The 16,376-nt window shown below is 42.4% G+C and overlaps 1 long non-coding RNA gene across 1 annotated transcript; it reads right to left on the reverse strand.

Annotated features, from left to right (window-relative positions):
* Nucleotides 1–4,856: 4,856 nt before the first annotated feature.
* LOC119129303 lies at nucleotides 4,857–15,637 on the reverse strand. Its single transcript, XR_005099161.1, has 2 exons — nucleotides 15,548–15,637; nucleotides 4,857–5,358 (listed from the first exon to the last, which is right to left on the reverse strand). It is a non-coding gene; the product is annotated as an uncharacterized LOC119129303 (long non-coding RNA).
* Between the last annotated feature and the right edge of the window lie 739 nt (nucleotides 15,638–16,376).

A 16,376-nucleotide genomic window follows, 5' to 3' on the forward strand; every position in this document is an offset into this window, starting at 1 on the left:
TAATAGTTTGAGTTTGAGCGTTGCATTTTTCATGTCACACTCATCAATGAACCTTAAGATGAGCCAAGTAGCTTCAGTTATGTAAGAGCAACAACATGACGGAAGGGGCCAGATGGGCTCTTGTTTGTCTTTTATTCTTGTGTCTTTTATTTTAAAAGCCATCGTTCCACCCGCCCTCTACTTCCTCCTCCTCGTAGGTTTGCATGAGAATCAGAAGCAGCTTTCGGCGGGACCGGGACCCGTCGGTCCACGTGGACGGGATTGATGTCATTGTCTCGTCACGCTGACCTTTGCTGTAATGGCCGCGGCAGACATCGCAAACTCTCACATCAATTTGGCCCAATTGGATGTGGCATGTCTCGGCTAACTCAATTTGCCCAGAAATGCACCTGTCTCTGCCTCGCCTACCCCCCAACCCGCCCCGTATAGATTAACTCCCCAGCGGGGAGAGGGGGAATTGGAAGGAGGGGTCAGTGGATCAGCAGCCAACTCCCCCCGACCCCCTCCTTCAAAAACCCTCACTTACATGCACATCAACACAGAGTTCTCATCTTCCACTCTGATCTTTTCCCTCCTTCTTACTTTGTAGATGTTGCCTTTGTGTGTCCGTGCGTGCGTGCGTGCGTGCGTGCGTGCGTGCGTGTGTGTGTGGGCAGAGCAGAAGGAGAGCCATTAGCCAGCCTCTAATTACATTAGTGAGACGTTAAAGGGGGGATGTGAGTTTAAACAGCCAGCAGCAGAGACAAGATGGAAAGAGGGGGTGATGTGGGGGGCGGGTAAAAGTTGTTATTAAGGTGGTCCGTGACTGGTGTGTGTGTGTGTGTGTGTGTGTCACTGATGACAAATGGGCATTGCGCATGCGAGCATTAGGTAAATGAGCACTGTGCTGCAAGGTGGGGAAGCACACATGCATGCAGCCTCCATCTCCAAGCAGACACTGTTGGCCAATAAACGCCACCCTCTAGTAGCCCCCCCCCCCCTACTCGAAAAAGGAGACATTAAAAATAAAAACAAATAGCTAATAACGGAGATTGGTTCATAGATGTTACTGTTCATGAACAGACATCAAAATATTTGCAATCTTGTTACTTGTTTCTATAATATTCATGTTAAATTACCATGAATCAATTAAGTAAACCAAACCAGCAGTCCTTGACAGGATAAGAGGTCATGAAAATGTATGGATGGATGAATGGAAAACACAGACTAATTTTATATTTTGTATCATAAAAAATCATTAGCAAAACTAGGAAGTTAGAGTAAAATATAAAGAAGTATGGAATTTTATTTGTGACACAGCTCTTTATCCATTACTGTTCAAAAATTAGAATAAAAATGATGTGGGATATTTATCCTAAATTCTTAATAAAGCATCAAACATTCTCCTTACAATATTATGCTCTATGCTGTTCTGCTTATCTAAACATAGTTTTCTGATCAATATTGTGTTTGTAGAAAATGAATTAAGCAGCAAATCCACCCGTTCTTATCCAACGTTGTGGGGTGGCCATTTTGCCACTTGCTGATGACTGAAACTGACATCACAAGTGCCTCAGGGTAACAACCAATTTGTTGTTTGGGTATGGGCATGACATGTTATCAAACCATAGGCACATTTTTGGAATACATTTAAATGTTTCTTTATTGTTTTATACATTTTGTAAATTAATATAATTTTTTATTTTCAATATTTAAAATGTTAAAAAAACAATATAGACAAAAATATCTTTGTTCTCAATTGAAATGATTTTTTGTTTAGATTTACATTACTCACATCAACAGTAATATTTCTTATTATGGTTTTTGAAATGCAAATCAATTGGACAGTGCACTGTGGTTTTCTATCGTCTTTATAGTATGTAGAAACCTCTGCAATATATTCTGGGAAATGTAAAGCACAAACGCGTGACCCCTACTGCAGCCCCCCAACACCGGTGTAGTCCACTGCGGAGACGTTGAGCACACAGTCCAGCAGCCCCCCTGACCCCGCGCTGTCCCCCATTATGGAGCAGTCAGAAAGCTTTTAGAGGCTACGCTAACGGCCAAAGATGGATGGTGGAAAATAAGAAGAGAGGAGCATAGGGTGAAGGGGTGGTTGGGGGCTGGGGGGAGCAGGTGGCTAAGAAGAGAACGTCTCACTTAATGCCGCTAATTCAATAATTAGGAAAAGTGGAGTTCACAGAGACACACAGGCACACACAAGGAACCCATGAATGGATGGATGGATGGATAGATAGATGGATGAAAAGACTCCCCCTCAAAGTTAGCTTGGTATGGTCGGCTCGCTGGCAGGCTGGCTAGCTGGCTGGCTGGACGGATGGATGGACGGACGGATGGATCGACGGATGGATTGACGGATGGATGAATGGAGGGATAAATGGATGATAGATAAAAAGGTGCATCAATCGATGGACGGAGACAGAACAAGGCCCCTCCTTACGTGATAACTGCAGACGTTACCTCGGGTGACTTTTCATTTCATGCGTGACCTGATGCAAAAACCGCAATGTTTGTGCGCACGCACGTGCTTGCATATGCAACAGAAGTCGTGTTATGATGTGATTACGGTCTATTGCTTCCTGTAATTACATCACATGATTTCTTCCTCCTCTATTGTTTATTCTTCTGTACTCCGGTAAAAGACAATCACATCTGGCTTGAGATGAGACCATTCTGCTTTTAGATGCTTTACGTCGCTTTGTTTGTTTGGACAATCGACTCCACAAGCTGAAATTGATCCATATGATGGCTCAAACAAAATGGACACTGAACCTCAAGATTTATTATTTTTCACTTGTGCATTTTAAAAAATAATGACGTCTGTTCCATGCTTCTTGCATGTGTGTTCATTTTTTATTGGTGTGTTAACTTTTTGTTCCTGTCAAAGAGCGACTGGCAATACAGTACTATAATTATTACTCGTTTTATCTCCACTCTTTGGCGAATCTGAAGCCCAACATGGCCGAACTAGATGCAGGCGGGCGGGGCCTGCCAGTCGGTGAAAGATGGCCGTCTTTACGAGGCCAGACGCGGCCAAAGAAAAATAACCAATCGGGCCAACTCTGATGGCCGCTGAATATATCGGGCACTCTGCCTTGAGTGTGCGTATGCGTTTGTGTGCGTGCGCGTGTGTGTTTATGTGTGTGTGGCTGGAGCGGCGGGGCGGGGGGCCGAGGGGTTAAGTAGGATAGAAGGCGGCCATACTTCAGATTGGCAGCAAGCTGCTGCAAGGATAATCTAATCACAGGATGCAATTCAATTAGGGCGGAGGGTCTCTGGGGCCAAGCAGCCAGCCAGGCAGCAGTCGTTGCCACTACTGGGGAGGACGAGGATGGGGAGCTGCTATGAGGGTGGGGGGGTGCTTCTTGCCTCTGCCAGGACTGCATGAATGCAGATGAAATTTGAAATATGAAAATCTGCTATAATTTATGGATGGTGTCAGGATGCTGCTGGAGGCAAAGGGTGGTGGGGTGGGTATGGTTGTGGAGGGGGGTGAGGAAGATGAAGAGTTTGTTTTCATGGTTGCCTCTTGTGTGAATGATCTATCCCGCAAACACTTTCACACTGCTGTTGTTTCATACTGGTTTGCACAAGGCAACTTTGCTTGATGTCCATCCGTCCATCAGTCCAGCCGTCTGTCTGTCTGTGTGACTGTCTGTCTGTCTGTCTGTCTGTCTGTCTGTCATCTTTTCATCATTCCTTGGTCATTAATGTGTGCGTGTGTGTGTGTGTGTGTCTGCGTGCGTGTGTGTGCGTGTGTGTGTGTGTGTGTGCGTGCATGTGTGTGAGAAGAGTGTGAGAAGCTCTTAGACAGATTATTGCTCATTACAGGCGTCCATTATGTCAGGAGGAATCCTTTTTCATTTGCACAAGTCTTCCTGGAGATTTTTTTTTCTTATTTATCCGAGCATCCATTATCGGAGCTGGGAAATCAGATTAGGCTGTGATGATTCTCCGCTTGCCAATAATTTCCCTCAGTGCACATCTCGGCCTTGTGTTGACCCTCCAGCCGCGTACAACAACAGCGACACCGCAGCGCAGTAATTGCATTAAATGAAGTGTTTGATGTAAATTTAAATGTTGATAGCCAACAGTCCAGCCGAATTTCCATTTCATGTCAATGAAACGGAAATGTATTGAGTAAATGCTACGACGTACAAATCTGTAAGCTGTTTATTTGTTATAAAATCGGTGTTTCTGTATCTTAACGGAGAGAATGATATTTGAAATTGTGAAAATTCAGACAGCAAATAATTTCAATATTGTGATTGCGATTTACGACACAATTTTTTCCCCCCGCAAACACTAGGAATAAATTAATGTTTCAAGTTCACATTTATAAATATTTCAGTCCTGTCGGTTACGATTACTATTAAAAGAAATGCAAGTGAACTAGAAATTCATGTAGAACACATTTTATTGACTTCAATGAGTTGTCAACTTAAATACTTTTAGGCTTTCAAGCATTCACTATGACAACTTTCAAAAAAAATCTAAAAAATGGTGTTGCAAACATAAGTCAGTATGTCATCTACTGATTATAACAATAACCAAAACTAATGTGCGGTTTCATCACGTTAACTTGTGTTGTATGTTTCAACTCCGTATGCACTGAACCAATCCAATTTCAGACACTTGCGATTATGGACGTCTTTGGAGTGAATGATTCGGAACACAGTGACAAACCCCGCAGAGTAAACTATGGCAGTCATCGGGACTTCCTGTCAATCTGCAGTCATGTAGTCCGGCGCTCGGAGCAGAATGCCACCTAATTGTGCTTTTCAATACTGCTGTGCATCGACGGAGGGGTGAGGGTCCTGGGGGGGTGTAGTTGAGGTTGTTTGCGGGGGGGGGGGGGGGGTGGTTACGACAGGAATCTCAGCTATCGTGCTCTCATTGACGAGGTCAGCTTTCTTGTTGTTGGCAGCACGGCGGCCACCAGAGTTGCTGACGGCATCGTCGGCATTAATCACTTTTTTGAAAGTTGGGATCATCCAGTTCTCACTTTGACTCCCCAATCTGGAATCCCAGCACCACCAGCAACTCTCAAGTAGAAGCCATTTTCACCCTCCAACACATCCACTGTCACCGTTGCTCTCATCCTGCAGCAGACGGGATAAAGTGATTACCCGGCAACATCCTCCTCAGAGGTTGGATGTTGGGCGGGGGTCGAGAGAAGGGGGGGGGGGGGGCTGTTCTATTGAGCGGGTGATGAGGAGGGCCCGCCTCTCCACTATCCGGGGCTCTTTATTGAGGCGTCTATGGGGCTTTATGCTGCCAGTGCTCGGCCTTGCCCTCGCCATCATCAATCATCCCGCCGTCCGGACACCTCGGCCAATCGCGGCCCTCCAGGAAGCTCTAAAGGAGACAAATAGAACATTAGTGTGTTGATGTTGCTGCCTGTCACGCGTTTGACTGACAGCCAAGCTAGATCGAAGTTTGGGACCCTGGCTGGAAGTGGCAGGCGGGAAACCCCGTGAAAGAATAGCCTTACAGCATTCTCCATTTTGTATTAGCATTAAATTCAAATCTCCCATTTTTGCTCACAAGGCAAAGCAAACAATTATTCAAACGACATCTCGTACCTTGGAAAAACAAACCAATCGGGTCACTCCTCTCTCGAGGCAGCATCTTTCGACTTAGTGACGTTCTTGTCTCAATTTATATGCATTTACTTTTGCTGTGTGAAACACGGGAGTGTTTAGTCGAGCCCACTGGACTCTACTTTCGTGGCCCGTGCAAATCCGGCACAACGCGCTGTATAATGGTTGCAGAGGTGGGTTAGACAGAGCGTGGGTAATCTCACAGACGTGCACAAGTAGGCACAGTTAAAAAGGGGGGCGTGAACAAAGTCGACTTTATTTGCCACCAATCAAAGCAGCGATTGGTGTGTGACAGCCAAGGTTATCTCATTAAGAGCCGGTACCTTGTGCCTTATAGTGAAAGAGCATTTAAGTTATTCTACCTGTCATTATACGTTGCTGGCACAGATAGATGATCATCAATACCTCATTTGTAGTCATTAGATATGGTTTTAGTTCCCACAGCACAGTGGAAGACCTTTCATGGCACTCCCATGGTTTCACTGCACTTGGAAGTTATACAGTGAAAGGCCATTTTCTTCTTAATTATTTTTTGTTTAACGACAATTTCTAAGGTCCCACTTCTCCTAGCAGCACTGTTCAAGTGCTGCGAGAAGAAAAAGAGGAAGAGGTCGAATGTGATTACAGAGATTTTTTACAGCAGGCGCAGGCGGTGGCGCAATAAAGGAGGAGAGCACAGAAATGGGAGCGGGGCAATTACATGTGCAGACCGCACCTCAGGAAAGGCCGCCGCCGCCCGCTTCACAATTAAACAATTCTTCAAGCCCGACAAGCAAACCTCGCCATTGCACTGCTGTTGTATTTCCTCGATGGGATTGCTAAAAGAAGCCATTGGAATGTCTACAGGAAAATTATTTGCTGAAATAATAAAACCTAAAAGAGTGAAATGATCTCTGTGGTTGGGAATCACAGTCTTCAAGTTTCCACTGTGTTGAGGCTAATAGCACACATGACATTAGCGTGATGTTGGCACAATTAAACAATTATTCAACTGACTGTGTGCCTCTTCCTTCAGGTGCCATTCATCACCGAGCCTTCACCCCCATGACCCGAGGCGGGACAAAATGTCACTGCGGGATAACGGGGAACATCTTTAGAGCCGTCTGATTCCAAAGGTATTTTCCCACTGTGGCTACAACCGCAACAATCCACGTTTTGTCCAATCAAAACCTAAAAACTAAGCATTATTGTCATTGTAAATGCTCAATAGTTGGCGGCACGGCCTGTATTGGCTGTGATTACATGGTGCAGGTGTACCTAATCATGTGTCTGACTACAACAATGTTGCATTTTATGTAGAGTTGTGTGTTTATTTCTTTAGCTTTTCCCCCCTAAATCAAAGCATGCCCATTTATCATGGCGCCCGGACAGCTTTCTTATGTCGCTACCTTGCGCCGCTCGCTTCCATCCACCAAATTCCGCATTTTTATGGAAAACCGCAGTCATTTTGATTGATGAAATCCAATGATGTCCAAAGCAATCCGGGGGATCTCCAACTGTGGCGCATCGGCAGGGTGCTGCACTGTTGCCATTGTCCGGCGCAAAGAAAAGAGGAGCGATGTCCCGGGAGGGAAGAAATCACCATTTTAGACTCAAAGGGGTCTTTAAAAAAAAGGCAAAAGTTTTCTTTTACAGGCAGTGGGAAAGTGCAGGAAAACTTTTTCCTCTTCTATCAACGGAAACAATGTACTTGTTCTTGGTGCATTCAGCTTAAGAGACAAGGATTGGGTTCATAGAACAACCACTGAATAATGAATTGATTGTTGGTGCAGATCCTTGGAAAGATGCATTCCCCATTAATTTCCCAGTTAAACCTGCATAGAGCTAAAAATTAGTTCAGCTATTGCTGTCGTCAGGCCGAAATTGCAAAAATATGATTTTGAACAAATATGCTGTTATGCTGCGGTATGCAGATATGTTTTCTTTAGCAAAATGAAATTGAATAGTAATACCTACCATGAGTAGACTCACTAAAAAATCTCTAGAACAAATCCCAGTGAAAACTCAGGAGGCCCACCATTTTGGTTTGCAGTAGCTGCTTTGTGGTCATTTTCGTCCTTGAAGGACAAACTTGTCGTGAGTTCAACTTTGTGACGCGAAAATTAATAGCAAAGTTTATCAAGAGTATATTCATAAATAAACTCAAGAAGCCATGCTTAAAAATACACAGAAAGCGTACCTTTTGGGTTCAAAATGGCTTTTTCAGGGCCATTTTGAACATTTCCCGACATCCCCTTAAAGATGATCTCATGAAATCTAACAATTATGTCTCTCATAAGTTGACCAACTTAAAGGTCTCAAAACCCATGCTCGAAAAAAAAGTCTATTCTTTTGGTTGAAAGTGGCCATTTTTGGGTCATTTTGATCATTTTCTAATGTTTATTTTTTTAATAGTGGACTTGTCCTATCGACTTTGTTCATCCGCTACCAAATTCGAAGCATGTGACAAACCAGTGCCAAAGCAAAGACCAATTTTTGGTTTTGCCATTGGGTTTCGCTGGCGATTGCCATCACGTCTTGAATTTGAAAATGAACGCATTTATGTGTGGATGCAGTGTTGTTGTTTGCTCCCCTACCTCACCTGTAAAAATGTGTCACATTAGGCGGCAGCTGAAATTATAGGCTCAGTGCACATTTATGGGACACGTTTTTTTTTTTCATCTCGCATGTGACAAAGTGATGATGTAGGTTGCTTTTATTTGCTTGTCTTGTTTGTGCAGTGATTCATATCACCTGTCCGCTCTAATTGGCCTCTTTTATTAATACCAGCAGCGTGCCTCCCCTTTGCACCCAATAAGGCCCTTATATTGCCTACTTAATACCACATGGCCCAAAGGGAGCTTCAATAAATCTCCCTTTAACCACTGTGTTTTTTTTCCCGCCCACCCCTCGCAAAAAGTGTCCTCGGGGCGACATCGGGACCGTGTCACGGCGCTGATTGTGCATGGCGCGGTGCTTAGGAGCAGCTGCCGCCGCCACAGACAAGGCCTTGTCAATTAGAGGCTGACAAGCTGCTCCTTCAGCTGCCTGCAGGCGCTCCGTGTCGGGGCCCGCAATTAGGAACCGTGTCAGCCCCGGCCGGGACCTCCGCGGTGTAGTCCGCAGCTAATGGTGGGCACCCGCAAACATGCACACAGGGCTTTTGCTGCTGCTGTCGCTTGTTGGCCATTTGGGCCTGTCGTGACTCATGAGTAGGGTAACAAAACAGTCTCGAGAAGCCATATCCGATGAGTTGCAGGATGTCTGCCATTTTGGTTCAAATGGCCTTTTTAGGGTCATTTGGGCTGAGAACCTTGAGGACAAGCGATTGTCAAGTTGTGCACGGCCTGATCAACCGCAGCTAGGCAAGGGTGTCTGATATTGAAAGACCCGAAACAGCGGAGAACCCCAGGTTACATCACTGACGATGTGTTTTGAAATACTTGGCAGCATATGTATAATTTGATAGTTGACTGTCCATCGTGACATCTCAAGTAGCCATGCCTGACCATAAAGTCTGTCATTTTGGTTTGAAGCAACTATTTTATGGGGATTCACAGGAGTCCTTCAAAGACAAATTTCTTCTTGAAATTTTGTCTGATTGCTACTAAATTTGAACCTTTGAACCACAAAAATCGAGGTGATGAGAATATGCCATCATTTGAATTTTGCCAAAGTTTGATTACTTGCCATTGAAACATGAAACTCAGCCATAAAAGGTTAGAGTCAGTTTCAACATGTAATTTGTTATGTCTATTATGAGTGGACCGCAAAAAGGTCTCAAGCACACATGCTTGGAAATTGTAATATTTTATGACTCATTTTAGCATCTACATGCACCCATCAATTTTATCCGAGACGATTTTGGACCCTGCGAGTGAATGAGTCAAGAAATGTCTCCAGCGCTGTCACAACTATGACAGCCCGCAGACAGATCGCTCACCAAGCCCCTTTTGTATGCCGTGTCACCGCTAGCAGCTGGTGGTGGCATTCCCCGGCCCTTGGACGCCGCCCTTTGACCCTTGCGAGGGGTGAGAGGGGGTTGGCCGGTCTCCGGACAGGGCGGTCCGGCCATCGCCACAGCGCCCGTGATAGCTCGGGTCAGCGAGGGCCAAGTTTCCAGCAAGGAAAAAGGCGAACAAAAAGCCCCAAAAGCTCACCATGCCAGTGGGATCATTAGTTGGAGCGTTTGTTTAACTAATTAGCAAGCTGGGAAGGCCCAGGGAGGCTTGTATGGACGACATGGACATCATGCAGGAAGATACAGACATCCTTTCGTGAAAGCAAAGGATACTATGGTGGCCTGGGATCCATTGAATTATGACGCATTCTCAGTCCAAGGCATAAAATGTCGAAATGCATTCAAGGGAGCTTGGAATTCTCATGATTGCTTCCATAGTTTTTGTAAATGTATCCTTGGCCATCTGTCTATAGTTGTGGCGTGTAATGACAAGCACAACAGTCAAATGCTCTTCCACTCGATTGCCGAACGTAAAATACATTTGTAGCTTTTACACAAGAGATTGAAGGATTTGTGTTCAATTAACAGAATTCACACTCAGTAAGTGCATTTGTGAGTAAATTGAGATTAGATCATTTCAGTACACTTATTTTTGTGACTTTTGGGGGGTGGGTGGGGTTCACAGGGATATTTTTCTTATGTGAAATACATGCCTTAGCTCAATTAAGTTTGTATAACTTGCTTTGTACACAAAACCCAGTAACTTGGTTATAGGCGGTATCCAGTCGGTAGCAGAAGACCTTTTACATAGCAAGATATGTTCACCTCTTTTAAAATTCTGAACTCCAAAATAATATAGAAATACAAAATTAGCAGAGCAATAAAAGCAGAGTCATAATTTATCCACAGGTGCTTTTTTTTAGAAACTATCAAAGACACGACAAGCAGAAGAAAGTAGTTATGTGTTCAGGAATTGCTGCTCAGGGTTCAAAGTAGCGGGACACTGAAGTTCAAGAACAGAGCAAACAGCACATGCCGACAAAAGGACGCCCACAGCATTGAAGTTTTTGTTGAGGTGGCCAGGATGGGGTGGGGCGTTTAAGGTCTTGCGTTAAATATGGGAATGTTGAAACAACGGGGGCAAAGGGGGTCAAGAAAAGTCAACAGGAGAGCAGTCTTGATGACAGAAGGAATTTGATATCAAAAATAGATAAATCTAACCGGCCGGGGCAGGCGCACAATAGTCACAATGGAGGCGAGTGTTGGAGTCAACACACATTTGTTGTGGGCCATTAAAAGCACTGCGTTGACTTGTTAACATTTAACACAAAACGTTGGTGCGACGAGAAAGAGCTGAAAGGGAAGAAAGAGAAGGGGGTTCCAAGATGGAGTGGGCGGGGTGGGCATGACATGCTGGCGTTAAACAGGCGAGCAACGCACGCCTTTGAATTGTAACACTGACCAAATCATTCTTGTAATGCCTTTTGTTTACGCCTACCTGTTTCACACACAGATCCTGAAAAACTAGCAAATATTGCTACTTTAATGTAAAGATCTGAATATAAAGCCTCCAATCCTGCAAAATAAAGACTAGCACACAGACATCCCGAAAAACTATTCAATATAATAGAATCAATCCGCAAAACTATAAAATGTAGCTACTTTTATACAGATGCTGCATAAATATAAAGTTAGGTCTTACACAAAGAGAGTGTGCAAAATGCCAGAATAGAATCTCATTATCCAATGTAGCCATTTTTTTCACACCGAGATCCTGTAAAGTGCTGAGCTGCAGCTTCTTTTGTACAGAGTAAATCCAGCAATTACAGAGATACTCTGAAAAAAGTACAAAAAATAGCCTTTCACATTGTTTCATTGTGCTCAATTGTAAAATCCAGCCTTTGTCACACAGAGATCCTGCAAAATTGGTAAATATAGCAACTTTAATGCTGATATCTTGAAAGATTACAAAATTAACCTTTTTCACACAAAGGTCTGCATAATCATTAAATGTAATCACTTTTGCACAAAGATCCTTCATAGTAGAAGCTTTCACACAGTCACTGTTTAATGCCGATACCCTGCAACATTATAAAATGTGCCATTTTTCACACAAAGATCCCACAGATTGGATGTAACCCACAGACCCTGCAAAATTATCAAATCGAACCCATCACACCAAAATAATTGAGTCTATTCTACACAGCGATACGGCAACATCAGTTCCTACAAAACTATTACAAATATGCTTTTCCAGAGATCCCGCAAACCAATAAAATGCAGACACTTCCACACAGAGAGCCAGCAAAATTATGAATCCTTCAATAACTGATGCCTCCATAAGAGGATTACATGTAGATGCCACCAGATATCAGTAAAGGATTAGTTTTATCTAATTAAAGCTCTTCAATTCACTTCAAATGTGAATATGTGTAATAAATAAGCATAATTTCTGAAGGCAGTATCTCTGATAGATTCTGGAGATGTACCTAATGTAGTGTCCGGAGAGCTTCCTCGCGAAGCGCTGAGAACTCTGCATGACCTTCAACCCGACCCCCCAGTATCCCCCTACCCCTCGTCGCCAGTCGCACACAAGTCTGAATTCCATAATTCTTTTGGGAAAAAAATCTTCCTTTTTGACAATTTAATAGCGCAAACTAATCACGCGGTTGACACGGGCCATTCATCTGGTGGCGGGCACACAAAGAACGGAGACTGCTCTCGCCCCAGTTTGTCGTGGGTGCGACAGTCGGGGACGGGCCTCCGTTTCCACATGGAGTGCACAAAAAAAGCATTGTGAGTGCTTAATGGCTATGTTTGCCGAGCCACCCAAAACCCAGTGCATCAAACCTATGTATCTTGGCTCGCGACAAAAAATGGGCTGCAGTAGGTCAATAAAAAAGAAATTAAAAATTCAATCTTTGGTTGAAAAATTATTATTTTTTCTTTTCTTGGTAGGAATGTCTATCATGACAAACTGCCACTGGCTTCTTTCTGTTGTCATGTTGTCAGTACAGATGCAGTTGATGGATATGATCCAGTTTTATGCTGCCGATTCCAATATGGATCATCCATGACCATGAGTGAGATTAGCCGATACTAATACCGAGTTGTGATAAGAATCTATTTTTAAGAAAAAATAATATCCTGATAAATAAACTTGAATGAATCGCCCAACGGTAGTCGGTAATTGGAATGCAAAAGGGGGGGGGGGGGGCAGTTTAAACCCCCCAAGTTATGAATTTGTTTCTGAATCAATTTAGCCGTGCAGGCATTTTCCCCAAACATCCACCAACAAGCGAAATTGATCTGCTGGGACCTCACCTCTTAGTGCGCCTCAATAACAGAGACATCAAGCACCACAGATAATTTTTAATATATATGCAATAAATGTTCAATTTGTTTCTCAGGGAAGGACGGCAAATAATAACGGCACATTTCACAGCACATTCATAACACGCAAACAATGTGTGTGTGTGTGTGTGTGTGTTTGTGTGTGTGTGTGTGTGTGTGTGTGTGTGTGTGTGTGTGTGTGTGTGTGTGTGTGTGTGTGTGTGTGTGTGTGTGTGTGTGTGTGTGTGTGTGTGTGTGTGTGTGTGTGTGTGATTAATTTGCCTTTTGATTGCGTTTGAGGAAGCAATAAAAGCCGCTTGACTTTGCAGCACTTTTGACCGCTTTACTGCCGCACAAATATGTTTGCATGCGTCATTTTGTTTCACGCCCGTCGAGGTCTTTTGTTTTGCTACCCAGATGGGACCTGGACATTTCCATACTAATGATGCAAATTATGAATGACGTCTTATTCAAGATGTCACCAGCAGCAACCTTGCTGTGCGGTGAAGAACTGTTGCAATAATATGCCATTCACTTTTGAAATGTAGGATGCAATTTTGTTATGGTCCAAAGGAAAACATGTATATCCACATTTTGCGATTTGTCATTTTATTTAAAGACACATTTTAGAGAAACTTGCTTTTCAAAAACAATGTCTTAAACATTTAATTTAACAAAATGGTGCAAATTCAGCATTTTTGGTTGATGGGAGTCAAGTGCTATACAGAAAGATGATTACAGCGACTCCAAGTGCTCGGAATTTGCCCGCGATCCTAATCCTGATCCCAATCCCTCTCAAGATTTGTGGTGAATGGTCCAGGGCAGGAAGACTGCGTGACCAAAGGACACATAATAATGGCGCGCCTCCCCGTTTGTGCTGACAATCCTCCTCATGCCCGTCACTGTGTGCGTTCTCCCGAATTCACCTCGCACGCACGCACAAGTGAGAAAAAGCAACTTCTCCGTCCTTTCATTGTCAATAGTAGTATTCGTGCTCACTCCACCATGTAAACTCAACTAGGGTTTGGGATGCGACATATCCAGGTTAGGAAGGATGCACATACGTCGCCCGGCCCAATTAGCGCCGTACAATTGATTTTTTTTTTCCATTTAGAGAGTCCAAGTGTTTTTGTATAGTCACATGAATTGTTCCATAACTTTAGGTGCATGCTTTCCGAAGTCAATCAAAATCATACGCCGTAAGAGCGGAACTACATCGTAAATTGAAGAGCCTTTGTCAGGAACATTTTGTCTTCGGGAGGTACCCCAAGAAAGGTTCTAGTGCAAAGATAATTTTACTTTTTGATTGACACCCCACACACACTCACACACAGGTTCATTTTATTCAGCAAAATGTTGCTTAAAATGTGACACTTTCCATTATTTAAATTAGTGAGAAAACAGTTGCGAATAAAAATAATGGAGATTTGTTCCTGATCGCGTTTTCTCGTTTCAATTTTAGGAAATCGTTTTTTTTTTTTTTCAACTATTAACGACCCCCACATCCAAAAAAAAGTATTTTGAGTACTTTGTGTTGTTTAAAACCAAAGAAAATGTTGGAACGTTTATGACTAAATAAATAGATAAGTAAAGTTCATTTCGATTGTAGAACCTGCTCTTATCTGAGTGAAAAAATGTGAGCAAAGTGTGTAAATTCCTCAAGTTCATCTGTTTATAATTTTTTTCTACGTGCATTTTTTTGCGATAAGTCAAACTGCACAATTTACCCAAATAAGCGTGCATTGCCTGTTTTATCGCCTCAAATATAAACGTATAACTGTTACGATGGATGCTGCGCGTGCAAACTCTTGTTGTCAAGTAGTTCCTAAAATGACCCTTTCCACTTAAAAAGATCGTTTCGATATCGATTCTTTATTCGTAAAAACACGGAAACGCAACAATACATTTATAATTTAAAAAGAATACATATGCTTTGAAAATCTAATTTGATTTTCCTTTCGAAAAACAATAATAATAACGGCAAAAATGACTGTTTATTTAGAACGATTGCAAAAAAACAGCATCGGTTGTATGAAGAAAATAATCGTTCCTTTTTATTAGATATAGATAATAGGTATTTCTAAGGCAAAATATATTTAAAGACCTTGAAATGTATATGAATATATTTTTGGAATATAAACAATACGATAATGACAACTTATTAGGCCAACATTTATCTGGATTACGGAAAAAGATATTGTCTGATTTAAAACTACGCTCACTCTTGTAAAATTACTGATTAAAATTTTCTCGTTTTCATCATTAATAACGCTGGTAAAATATCGTTATGGTTATAATATATGTTTCTCGGATTGCCTCATTACTTACATTACTTATTTACATCACATTACACACATACGAGAATAATGAATTAAAATGAATATTTTCGCGAGCGCAAAAGAGCATGAATGTAATTTTTTCATTTAAAAAAAATATTCCCAACAAGAAACCAAACACTACACCATGATTTGAAATTCAAAAGCCTTACAGTAGGAGCAACATAGCTCTTTTTCTCTAATGCACCGCACGTTATCTGTCACAGCTAATCTCTCTAGTGATTAATTAAAATACATGCTCTGTGTTCCATTTTTTTTTTTTGACATGCTTAAACACACATGGAAAACGTTTTAAATGGGATAACGCATGCAATGTCGGAGGCTCCAGTTCTTACCTATTTAATGCAACGTGTGTGTGTGCTGGTCCTCCGTGGTATCACATGCCTACTATGTGGACAAAAATAAAGCAGCCACATGATTCCCTTTAGCAAGTGCAAACTTTGTGTCCTCCTGCGCACCATTTTATACATGATGAGCCCCTGTAATGGGATTATTAAACAAAAACGTTTCAGGCGCTGGCGTTAACCTTTTTTAATGCCTAATTAGGTTTTGCAAAGAAATAATTAGATTCTCCAGTGCTTACACACGCTGCCTATATTTTCAAATGGCGTCTGCGAGAGAAAGGCAGCATTGTTTGCAGTGAACGGAACACGCACAGTTGAGGAAAAGAGTAAAGTGTAACGTTAAAAAACATGTTGGGACAGAATAAGGAATACTTAAAAGTCTGCTGTTTTTGCGACTCACTCACTTGGGCTCAGTTTTCTGTCCGAGCGCGCCATCTAGTGCTGAGCAGGCGTAAAACAGTTTAAAATGACATGTAATGGCACGAAATAAACAATTCTCCCAACAAGACTATATATTGAAAATTAAAATTTAGTGAGTCGTTAAAGGAACGGAGCTTTGTTGGCGTCTGCTGCCTGAACCGGAAATACAGAAAAGAGTTTTGTCGCTCATGCTGGTCAGGCGGCTGACTTGTATCTTTGTATTACTTCATATTATTTTAATCCGTGTTTGTTTAAAATCCACAAGAAAAAAAATAATATACATAGTAAACACAGAAAATACATAAATTCATGTGCAGACATTTGACACTTATAGAGAATAAAACACCCTTGCCTAGATGGGTTTCCTCCCACATCCCAAAAACATGCATGGTAAGCCGAT

Source organism: Syngnathus acus, chromosome 10 (assembly GCF_901709675.1).
Source record: "Syngnathus acus chromosome 10, fSynAcu1.2, whole genome shotgun sequence".
Classification (NCBI taxonomy): domain Eukaryota; kingdom Metazoa; phylum Chordata; class Actinopteri; order Syngnathiformes; family Syngnathidae; genus Syngnathus; species Syngnathus acus.